This window comes from Thermobia domestica, chromosome 11, assembly GCF_964235325.1.
Source record: "Thermobia domestica chromosome 11, izTheDome1.hap1.1, whole genome shotgun sequence".
NCBI lineage: Eukaryota > Metazoa > Arthropoda > Insecta > Zygentoma > Lepismatidae > Thermobia > Thermobia domestica.
Window position 1 is genome coordinate 102,690,827 of NC_137464.1, and position 13,419 is coordinate 102,704,245.

General features: G+C 29.2%; 1 protein-coding gene across 44 annotated transcripts in view; it reads right to left on the reverse strand.

Moving 5' to 3' along the window:
- LOC145664324 (uncharacterized) overlaps positions 1-13,419 on the reverse strand; it is a 1,583,153-nt gene that overhangs the window by 465,966 nt on the left and 1,103,768 nt on the right. The gene's annotated exons all lie outside the window — the stretch shown is intronic.

Below are 13,419 nucleotides of genomic sequence, written 5' to 3' on the forward strand. Positions count from 1 at the left end.
TGGAAACATGAATCCGGCGTAGATTTCCACCTCTAAGGTCTCTCACGGAACTGATTCATTGTACGCGGAATGGTTTAATATTTCACTTGGTCTATTCACATCCTCAATGGCTCAACTTAATGATCAAAGCTGTTCTGACATGAAAAGTTGGTTCAACGCACATTAATGTGTTAAGTTGCACCTTGTTTTAGGTGTTTACATATAATTGATTAGTATCACTATATATGAGCAACTCGTATACATTGGTATTTAACATCTAACTTTCGAGTGAACTAAGAAAGGACTTTCCATGCAATGCAATGCAATGACACATATCAAACAACTTTTCTTTACCAACACTTCCGAAATCAAACTACCTATATACTGTTCTATGGTTAGATCCCAATCTATTCTATCTAATAACTCTATTTAATCGGGAATGGCGCTTACCATTGTGTGCACTCGAGCTTCTCATGTATATAATGAAAGACTGAATATTCATAATGAATATCTGCAATGATAATGAATATCTGTTATCGTGTTTATGGAGGAAATATTGAAAAAGGTTTCAAGAAAACAACGCATTAAGATAAGATTAATTTATATTGTATCTAACTAAAGCATTAATATATAAAATTCCATTTCGTTTGGCTTTTTTCTTTTTTTTTTAATTTCCAGAGACGATAAAAGGGAAGAAAGAATGTACGTTGAGAACATACCGGGTATTGAAGTAATAGGGCAATGAACTTACATGTTAATTAGCTTCATTTTCTCTTATTACCGGTTAAATTCTTGACTACAACTTCCACAATTGAATTTTCAGTACTATGTCATCACAGTTTGTAGTGGTTGCATCATTTTGTTATTCAGGAATAAGATTTGCTTCCGTAAATCTGGTTCTATCTGCTGTTTCAAAATTATTAAGGATGGTATTACGTTGAATTTTCTTCTCATTGTTGGTATTGAGTTTCTTCATATACACTGTCATGCATCTAGCATACTCTAGGTTAGATGTCAGGGCGTAATTATTTGATTATTTAGACAAGACGATAAATTTCAACGAAGAAAGCAAAGGCACCAGTAATTTCAAAAGTCACTAGACAACAAAAAACTAAGTAATGATACTGATATTTTTCTCTTTAAAGCAGCTAGAATGATGTTAGAATATTGCTGAAACCATAATATTGTTGCTAATGCACCCCAAAAGTCTAACAGTCTGTAGTAAAGAAGGATAAAAAGATACAATAGTAGTATATCGAATTTACCAATTAAGTGACATTTATTCAAAGAGCATTTTGAAAATTACATAACAGTACTTCATAGACTATTGAGATTATACCTAGGATATGAGTTGCAAGGGAGGTTGGATAGCAGATGCAACAAGATGACGGTGATTAGATACTTTAAGAAAATGTACTGTATATTCCTAATATTTGATGCCTAAAATATGGTAAAATTGCTCACATGTTCAAATAATTATATTGAAGATTTTAAGAATCCAAAATGTTTCAAATAATACACAGGCTTGTTAGAAATGGTCACCAATCTTTCATGTAATGTGTCGTATAGCTTAACGAAATTTGGACATTCTTTGATCGATTACAACGTTTATGCATAGCAAAAATATTAAAAATTTCCTGCACAGTTGTAGGAATGTAACTTCTTTAGTATAGATAGATAGTAAAGATTCTTTTGAACCAGGGTAGCCTATAGGGCTACCAGACTAAGTCAGAACAAGTTATATATTGTATTCTGTTGATTCACTCAGAATAAGTTATATTATTTTAATTGTTTGCTAGTAATTAATTCCTTGTCTATTGTTGTGTAACTAGGCAACACGTTTACAAGAATGAATTTAAACAGTCCTTTTAATCATTATGTATATTGCTATCACTTTCTAGAGCATTGTCACGAATAGTGTTTGAAGGACTTTTGTCTGTGAAAGTCGAAAATTGTGTTAAATAAATGAGATATTATAGTCTAAAAATGGAATTTTGGATATGAATAAATATCTATTTCAAAACATATACTAACGGAACTCTATGTAATTTGATGTATAGTTCTTGTGAGTGTGAAATGAACTTAATTCAAATGAGTGGAGCACAGAGACATCAGAAGGAACGCTGGACGAGGTCAGTAAAATATCTACGTGTATGGAGCTGTGCAAGAAAGCCAATAATGATGCATTAAGTACTCAAATTAATAGCAAATGTGCCTTTTAGTCATGTGTTTTGTAATTTTATTTTGCAGATCCAAGGTATGAATTAGGTATTCAAGATTCTTTGCAGATTCCATAGTTGTTTAATATACCTAATTCAGATAAATACGTACGTACATACCTAAAATGCTAGTCTTATTACAGGGTAACTAAAGATTTTCGAAAATTCATTAGAGAAAAATATTTCACTGAAATTTTCTATAAGTTTCTGTAAAAACTTCTTGTGAAGAATGTTTCTAAAAGTCTTTTATTTTGTAAGCTATGTTAAAATTTAAGCTTAGTTTCTAAAATATTTACGGACAATATTTTCTATACTGTTTGACGATTATTAATGAATCATAATATTTAAAATACACTTAAGTAATACACAGTACTAATTGTAAGTTTCGAAAAGAAAAATACTAATTTAGATCAAATTTCATAAAAGTTCTTTGCCCTATTGGACATTACATATAATGCTTTATGTCCGAAAAAGCAGAACGGTTGGGAAGTTAATGTAAATTCGATACAATTTAAGTACTAATTGTAGCTAATATACCCTGTTTTATTTACTTTTATAGAAAGTGTAATGCACAGAATGCTTATAACTTAAACTGAAGTTTTATATATAACTCAGTTGATCAACCTTTGTTTGGCTCTATTTAGCATTACGCATCAAACAAAAACGACCCGTTATTATGCATCTAAACAGAAAGTAGCACTACACTTTACATTATAACCAAAGTACAGCAACAAATTCAAATATTTTTAATGACAATTTTGGATACTATGACTTATTTTAAAATTGCTTAACTTTGCTTTTCGATTCTTGACCTAGCGTTCAATTTTAAGTATGTTTGTTCATAAAGAAAACCATCATAATAAAAATATGATTTCTATTATATCAATTACTTTTTTGTGTTACTAAACCTATCAAAATTTAAAGGAATGGTGACCAAATTTTACAATTTAAACTATTTACAAATTATATTTCCATCTTCAAATCACCTTTAACTCTTTGTTAATGTTGAAGTCCAGAAAATGTTAAAGAAAAAAAAACGAAGTGTGTACTTATGTCAAATGTTATTAAATTTAACTTCGATATTTTGTGTTAACGATATTTTAAAATATTCTTAAGATGTTTGAAATATGTTTCTAAATTCAATAAATAGATAGCACGCCTTCACCCATAACTCAATTATAGATATTTAACAATCATAAATGAAGGTGAATTCTACGTCCTTTGAAATTTTTATATTACTTAGAAGTGATTCGCCCAACCTAGTAATTCTAATGTTATTTTTACCCTGATGTTAAATACAGAAACAAAATTCCCACAAACGCATTCTCTCAGTGCAATAGCTGAAGACTAATACTTGAATTTTGTCAAAATTTGTTTGTCTCTAATGACAATAACTACAAAAGTATAGTCAAAGAATGAAACCTCGAGCTCAATGATATTTCCAATTCAACAACTCAAATTCAACAATGAAACTATGTAATCACATCAAAACATGACAAGATATGCGATCAAGTGCTATGATTGGCATTCCCGAACTTATTTTGTCAGATAATAACTACTTTTATTTTATAGTTTGTTATGGAAACAATTGCACACTTTTAATCGATTTTCCTCACAAATTTTGCTATGTGATCCCTTTCCTCGCACATATCACTTACTCACACATACTCATACAAGCATATACACATTCTTCAAGGGTGATTCTGAGAATTGAAACTTTTTTAATTGTTCTTAGACTGCTTCGCCCAAGTCTTGTGGGCAGCCTTTGTGCATGGGTAGATTGGATTACGATGATGGGGGTACATTCAAGATAATCTAACTCACAAAAGGGGGCGCTAAGCTGGAAAAGGTTGAGAAACACTGAGCTAGACGATGGAATCCACGGTGGTAGTATTCAGAGAAAAGTGAAGCACAATCTGACAGTATAATATCCAGGGAATGTGAGGGATCAATTATCGTCTTACAATCAAGTAGAACAATGGTATCACTGAAAAATTTAACGTTGGCGTAAAGAAGGGCAGTACATCTGTGTTTCACCACCACAAGACTAAAGGTCTTGATTCTTAGTGATTTTAAGGAATTTTTAAGGTTTACCACAAATTCCTTATATGCCTACTGTGCGTATGTACTCATGAAGTACTTGATTTATAACCATCAATTTTGACCAAAAATGAAGAGGTATTGAGTTCGTTGATGCAGATGATATTCAAACCATAAGTGTTGGAAAGTAATCATTTCCGGTTTTAAGTTGTTTACTGTGGAGCGAAAATGACAATAGGTAGCAAGAGGTGTTTCCTGTAATCGATACAGCGCCTCAAGAATATATTTCATCTCCATTATTAACGCTAATAAAATCTGAAGTGATAGAAAAATCCAATATTATTCACTGTTTCAATAATAGAGCAAAAACGCTACAAAATAGCCAGAAGTGGTTGTTTTGGTATCAATATTGCGTTCTTTGAAAAGGTACCATCTGCTCTGTTAACTATTTATTCAAACTGGAAGTCTTAGAAATCAACTGCTTCCGGTTTTAACATTGATCACCATAAAGTAAAAAGACATGACAACTTTATATTCTATCTCCACTCTAATCTCTCTACTATAAAGGGAAGTGGCAGAAATCAACCATTTCCGGTTTAGCAGTAATCGCAGTTGGAGAAACGGTAATAGATAGTGAGAAGTGGCTTTCTGTAAGCAAGTTAACATCCCAATAACATATTCCATGCTCATTCTAATTTCTCTTCTAAACCTACAAGTGGTAGAAATGTACTATCACTTCTGGTATAAATATTAATTGATAAAATATTACAACAAACCAAACTCCTTCACGTGGTTTACGACACTGCTAATGTTGCAGTGGTGTGGGTAAACTGTTTCTGCACTGCAATTGACTGGTTGTCCCAATGACTCATATCTTAGACGATTACCGGCCTCAATAGCCTCTTTGAGTGTCTTGTATTTATAGCTTGTGGACGTCTCGTACATAGTGCGTTGTGGAGGAATTTATCATTTTTTAAAAAAAATATTGTACACCTTTGTTATATTGTCTGTTTATTTGCCACACCCATATAAAATCTCTTCTATGTTTTTTTCCTTTCCGATATTATTTGTTTCCAGTTTAAACTCATAGAGCATAGAGATTCATACATTGTTTGATATGCGTACACTATCGTTTCAGTTTAATTTTGACGACCACATCCAGCGGGCTACAAGAGCAAATACTCACTAGAATGTTCTTTTTCCTTTTTAGTTTCTTCTTTTACTTCGAGAGGAAATATACAGCATGGGAATTCAGTGACATCATTTTATAACAGGGCCAAAATTGTAAGTTCACATAGAGAAGGCATTCAATGCTAGGGCTTGATTCAGAATATGTTTATAAGTTGTCTATGCCTTAATAAAGCAAGAGGTTTATTACTAATGAAACAAAAGATAGCATTGGGCACTTCGTGGATTAATTCAATACTACAGCTATTCATCCCTCTATCTCTACCCAACTCTGGAAATTTTGCAGTGTTTCTAAATAACAATATACCGGTACTCAGAATCCAAAAAATATGCTTATTTTCCAAAAAAAAAAAAAAAAAAAAAAAATCTCAATACACAAAGTTTAACTGTCAACATTTAGATTTTGCTATCTAAATAACTATAATACACTACCAATCTGTAGTTGGCTAAAGGAGTTAGATGTATAGTCTATCTAAGAGTTACTACTATCAGCACTTGACAAAATTAAAGAATGTAATTTCATCTCTTGGCAGACCAGTTTTCTTCTTTAAGATTTTCTGTAGAGAAACAAGACATATATTGCCAGTGGGGAATTTGGGGGGCTTCCGGGCTTAAGCTCCCCCGAAATCTTACTTACTATAGTAAAGTATATGAAATATCTTGCAGAATTTTCACATTTTCAGGCAAAGCCCCTCTCCCCCGAAAGTTAGCAAAGCCCTCCCTGAAACAAAATCGTAAATACGCCACTGTATGTTGCTATAAATCATATTTAGGTTTTCTAGGGCTTAATTATCATTACTAGATTCGGTTTAGAATTAACAGTGATTAAAGAGATGTTAAGATCTAGCAAATTTAGAACAGAAGATTTTTTTTGTCATTAGCAGATTTTAGTAGTGAACCCTAAAGGGAAGAAATATATTGTTTGTTTAGTAAGTAGCAGCTGGCAAGTAGTGAAGCATAGAGGGGACCTGTTTTTTTAAATAGGTAGTAACTAATCTTAATGGTGAAGCCTAGAGAAATATTAAGTTATTTATGCCTTAGAGAGGAAAATATCTTAGTTTTGAGCCTAGCTGTTATTCAGTAGAAAGCAGCTGATTTTAGTGTTGAAATTTAGAGAGAAGCATTCTGTTGTTTATGTAGTATACAGCCCTTGAATACCTAGGTATATTGCTGTTGCCTGGACGGAAGCGTTTTGTTATTTTGTAAGCACTAGCAGATCTTAGTGATGAAGTCTAGAGGGAGAGTTGTATTTTTTTATGTATTGGACGAAAGAAGATAGTCGTGAAGTTTAGCTGCTGTTTGGTAGGCAGCAGTTGATTTTAGTGTTGAAATTGAGAGGGAAACACTGTGTTGTTCATGTAGTATACAGCACGTGATTATATTAGTGTTGTGTAGGGGAAGCATTTTGTTATTTTTTAAGTTCCAGCAGATTATAATGTTGAAGCCTGAGATTCTATTGCTTATTAGGCAGCACTTATTCTTATTAGGGAAGCCTAGAGGAATGCATATTATTGTGTACACTAATAGGTAGCTTCTGATCTTCACGGTGAAGCCTTCAGAGAAACATTATGTTGTTTATGTAATATGTAGCTATATATTTTAGACTAAATCCGAAAGAAACAAGGAAGCATAAGCTGAGTTTAGTGGTAAAGCCTAGAGAAATGCAATATATTTTGTATCTAATAGGCAACAACTGATTTTAGTATAAAACCTAGGGGGGAAAAGGTATTTTTATCCAGTGTATGAAGTAAAAATGAAACGAAATCTTTGAGTTTTACGTCCCACGGGTATGCCGGCTACGCTAAAAGAGACGGTGATGATGAGAAATGAATGAAATGGTAGAATGAAGAAAGTGGGAGGAAACGGGGGAATCCCGAGAAAACCCACGAGCACGGTGTTTGTCCACCACAAAGAAAGGTTTTTGAGTTATATTACTTTTTTCGTAAGGTCAATGTTGAAATTTAACTTTATTTTAGAAAATAGTACTAAAACTGTAGAGAAGATATGCCAATATAATATTATTTTACAATAATTATAATTTGTTAATGACTTTTCCTAGCAGAAAAAAATTTCCGGCATGTGTTGATGTTCATGTGAAGTAAATTTTTCTTAAATAGATTTTTCTCTGTATTAGGATGAGGTCCGATGACTCTAACTATGAATATACATGACCATTGTCTTCAATTTACTATATTAAATATTAAAAAGCTCTCAATTTTCATATTTATGCAATACATTTTAATAATTAAGAATATTTAGTTTTCTTGACAATTTACAATTGATAACAAAAGATAGAATTATCATTGATATTAGAAATAATAGTATTTATTAATTATTAATAAAATAATATTAACAAAAACTATCATATCATAAAATTGTGGATATGCACAACCCAGCAAATTCAGAAAATGCTACTGCGGTAAAATATTTCGTATTTTCTGCATTTTCAAAATCGGTTGATGTAACACTATTAGACAAGACAGTCTGTATATCTATTGCAAAAACTATATTATATTCTTTTATTATCTAATATAGTTTCTGATACAATTATAAAATCATTATAAATGACTAACAATGTTATTTGAGGACTATTTCTAAAAGTAATAATTTATACCAACATTTAAAAATGCTAATTACATCAACAGCCTAGTAGGGTTTGGAAAGACATTCATAGAGAAAAATCATGAGAGATTGTAGGATAGAAATACCAGATCTTACGATTTTAAAATGACAGATATAAAAGTAGAATCACTCATGTTAACAAAGTTTCTTATTTCAATTTGATTAGAGCTCTTTAATAACCACAAAGGCCCAATTTCTTGAAAGTCTCAAATATATATCTGACAATAAAATTTGGTAATACCTTCTGTTAAATATACATCTCTTTCGTCTACCAATTCCGAAAGCGAAGGAAACATTGTTTATATTATATGTAAAAATTCTTTGTACTGCACAAGCAGAATTGGTTACAAAAGAAATTCAAGTAAACAACTTATGGAACTTGTATTATAATTTATGGTCTAATGCCAACATTCAACAAGGAACTAATTTATGTTTAAAAAGTTGTAGTAGCTAAAGTCACTATAAACAAATATATTGACTACTAACTTTTACAATTAAGACAGTCTTAATAGTCACCTTGTTAAGTTCTATTTAGTTTATTATATATATTGTTTTGTAGATTTTGTTTGTCATTTTGATTGCTTTTACAAATATCATTTTAGGTATTATAACTGACAATACTTCCTAAACCATCTAAAATAAGTATTCACTTTTTTATCATCATGACGAATATTGCGATTGTAAATATAAAATATTAACGTTATCTACAATGGAGGTAAATGTTTATTTTATTTTTGTTATCATACTTACAAAAAGTCAGCTTAACCTTAATAAAGGTTGGTATAAGACAATTAGTAATTGTGAACTTAATTCACAATATTGTCATCATTATTATTTTCCAATTAATACTTCTGAACTATTTCAGTTTGTATACATATATGTACATAAATCTAATGATACATAATTTTAATGAATTCATCAAAGAACCCAACAGCAAAATATTTGACAATCAATGTATAGAAAAATTTATCCCCAATAATAAAAGAAAAAAACAGAAAAAATAGCTTCAAGCTATTTTCCCTAGGGACACTCTCTTGTTATGAGAATCCTTGAGTCTCTCTAACTTTAACGAAGTCTCCTTAAAATTCTCTCTGTTTGGTATTTCCAGAGGCTGAACTCCTTTGTCATTGATCGGAAGACATTTCTGGATGTTCTGCGTTACTAAGGAGTCATATTAGAAGGGTTGGATAATGCAGAAAGAGGCGTGGCATAGAAATTCACGCAAACAATCAGAATACAAGGATACGTAAACAAACAAAAGAGTGATTGTGTAATTAGGTAGATAGTTGTATTTAATTGGTTTCTAAAATTCTCATAAGGTATTTTATGGTAATATATCATATAATTGTTAATATTAGCCCTTAGAGCAAATCTCCAAAATAATATGTATTTAATTTTCATTCATCAATTTATGATGCAATTATCGTTAAAAGACAATTGGGATTAGAAATCAATAGATACTAAAACTGTAATTTTATATAAATTATAAAATTCCTCATTCTTATGTAAAACAATATATATATTTCAGATTGTGTATATCCTATTTTTGTCTTACGCCTACGTTCTAGAAAATTATATGCCAGAATCATCATATTAAAACATCCAGGCATTATACATAATTTTGATCTAAAGAGTGTAAAACTACAGTTTCCAATTTACTGTAGTTTTATTAAATAACAATTATTGATAATAAGCTAAATTCTTTTAATATACGTGCTGTTAATTGTAGCTTTGATTTTTTTGCCTTAATTAAAGCAAATCACGTTTAATAAATTATAATGTTACATATGCCATTATATATATAGCAACACACGTATGCTTATAAGTTTCAATAGTTCAAAATAAAAATAACAGGGGACAATTTCAAGTTGAAATATGTTTTAGAAATTCAGGTTTCTTATTATTAAATTTTGTCTTAATTGCTATATAAAATACCTCCCTTTTACTCTATAATAATGGCAATAGTTAAACATAGAACAGGCGTTAAAATTACTTGTATTACTAGAGAAACGGATAACAACATTCAAAAGAGTTACATTCTGTTTTTGTAAACATACTCAATAGGAAACTATCAGATAGATGTATTGGTTAATTCCATGGAAAACATATGAATCATTCCAACATTAGATATACTGAAATCGTTTACTTAATAGAAAAAGTCAGTAATAGTTCTTCAACGTATGTTCGATTACAAAACGAATATTTATAAGTATAGAAAATGCATAGAATTCACCTAAAACAAAAAAGTGTTCTATTATTTTAATGAATTGTCAAAATTTAAAACCACATGTGATTGTCAGTTTTACTTGCTAAAATGAATTATGACAATGAAAATCCTAATACTTGTGTGTTTACTGCTATCTTATAGACAAAACTAGGAAACATAAACTTGTTTCCTAGAAACATGAACTTATAAAGATTTTCAGAATTCCCGGTGCCCAAGATCACTACAATATTTAGTATCAATGAAACAAACATGTTATAATTCCTGGATTTTAATTTACAATTTCTGTAAAAGGTTTTCGTGAAAGAAGGTGTTAAAAAGTAGTTGCTAATTAACATAGCTCATAGAATACTTTAACAACAATAACTAACATTACATACTCTTCTTATACCTTTTCCGTCAGTTAAATGTAGACCAAATATATAAATAAATAAACGTGATTTATAAACAATTACAAATAAATTATGGTGCGAAATTTCATAATTATTGCGCTAAAACGGAGAGATTACTGAAGAACGTGATGGTTCTTAAACTTTGGCATGTCATTCGTCAGAGGAAACTTATTTATTATTATTATTATTATTACTATTACTATTACTACTATTATTATTGTTGTTATTGTTATTATTATTATTATTATTATTATTATTATTATTATTATTATTATTATTATTATTATTATTATTATTATTATTATTATTATTAGACTAAATTTCAAACTGAACTCTTGCATATATTAGAGTCTACTTACAAGCACAAAATACAGGAAGCAGAATCTCTGAAAACAATTACAGAAAGATTGTTTCTTGTTGATTTATTTCCATACAAGTTCAATTAAACAAAAAAAATTATCAATGTATTTGAATACTATAAGCATTGCTATGTGACAAGTATTTATATATTATTATAAAATTATAATATAAAAACACGAGTACAATTTTTTTTGTATCATTAGGTAGGCCTACTCCGAAAATAAACGTTACCTTACAAAACACAGCGAGGCTTGTACAACAATAAATGAATTTATATATAAATATATATTATATAATAATTAAAAATGAATTAATGTTTTAACTACTTTTATTTAATAAGCGTGATTGTAGGTTCCTATTAATAATTATATTAATAGAACACCACTAAATTTTTGGAGTTTTGGAAGTGACTAAAATATACGGTAATTAATTTTTAAAAAATAATACAGTGCTATATAACAATGTATTAGAATTTTCTTATTTAGTAATACTAACAAAGCAAAACAAGTATCATCTCCTATTTTATTTTCGCTTTTAGGCGCTGAAAATGTTCTTGTAATTTAACTTGGAATTCTGCATTTAAACAAACTATTTTTTGCTTATTAGAGAAACACGTTTAAATGTTGATAAAAAATTTATTAACATTGTTTTGTCCATAGTGCTTCATGAACTAGAGTGCAGTGCGCTGAATGAAAATTAAGAACAATAATGATCCTTTCTGACGTAATTTGATGGATACCATTGAGATGGTTACGGATAGCCACGGAAAGAGATGACGGGAAGAAGCAAGGCACCTGCCGCTCTGTTGCTGCTACGTGATAACGGAAAAGAAAAACTAGTGGGCCTAGAATGGAGCAACAACTAATTCGAAATTTTCCTTTTAAGATGAGCATATTATGAATAATATACTTTACCGTTTTTTAAAAAATAGCTTATACTCAGATTGATCGAAACAATACTATTTTATTCAACATTTGGGATAATTTCCCTTAATTTAACTATCCAAACGAAATTTTCGTTAATATTCTGTCTTTTTAAGCTCATTTTTAACTTCACTTTCACGGTAGGTTTTCACGTTAATACCAACAATTAATTATTACATGAAATAAATATTTTGAAATAATTGTAAAAAATTAGTTTAAAAATTAGATAAGACATTTTCTGATTCCGCCGTAAAAATGTTCTACATTTTAACTATACACTTAAAAAGCATATTTTTAGTTTGTGATAAACTATTAAATTTAAGAAAACAAAAATGTAGATGCGATTTATTTCATATGATTGGAATTACATTATTTAAGCAATACTAATTTCGCTTTTAATAAAAGATTTTTATCTATTAATTTTTAAGCAACTATTGACGTTCTGATCGTATGAATATTTGGTGCAAAATTATCTTAAATATAATTATACAATATAATTATATAACTTGTAATCATAATAAAGTGTTAAACCATTTAATTCATAATTTGTAGTAGGTAATTAAATGTAGTGACATTCATTTCTAAACGTATTAGTCATAGTAACATTTTTGTTTTTCAAATAGGATTAATGTATTGCAGACAAATAGAACATTTAAACATAGTTATTTAAAGCAGTTATTTGAAACATTGTAAACCTATATACTACTAATTTTTAACTTAGTAAGCTGTATTCTTTTAAACAATTCAATAAACAGTTTTACTATAACGACATTAGGATTAAATTAGTCCTCTTACTACGAATATAAAATTACATAAAAATAAAATTTCCAATTCATATTAAACTAAAAGTTGAAAATTTGAAAATATCATCACAAAAGTAAACAGAATAAAAAATAATGTTGACTAAAATTTTAAAAATATATTAAACCTTAATAATTTTATTATATTTTATTAAGCAATCGATATGTTTTTTCTCAAATGCTTCAGCCGATGTCACTAATATATAAACAAAGGTATTTACTAAAATATATAAAGAGACAAACACTCAAATATCTATCTTATTTGACGTTTAATTGATATTCAATGTTTGATATTTTAAAAATAGTTTGAATGTTATGGAGTTTTAATAAGTCGTCTCTTCTAATAATATCATCTGTACAATTTTCTCAAATAGAAAAATAGTGATTCCAATAAATTGATAAGAATACGTAAATAAAAAGAAAATACAAATTTATTATTTCTAAATGCACTTATCTAAAGTAATAATAATTAAACGACATTTCTGGAAACATATACACCAAATTTCAATCTGAATCTAATTGTCTGAGTTCTTGTTTTTCCTTCTCTTTTGAAACTTTTCTAGAAGGTTAGAAAGTTGAAATTCGCCAAAAAACCATTTCTTCCATATTCTGTTCTAAGCAAATAATTTTATGATAATTCTTATTTATTGTAGACGAACTTTACAATCGAAA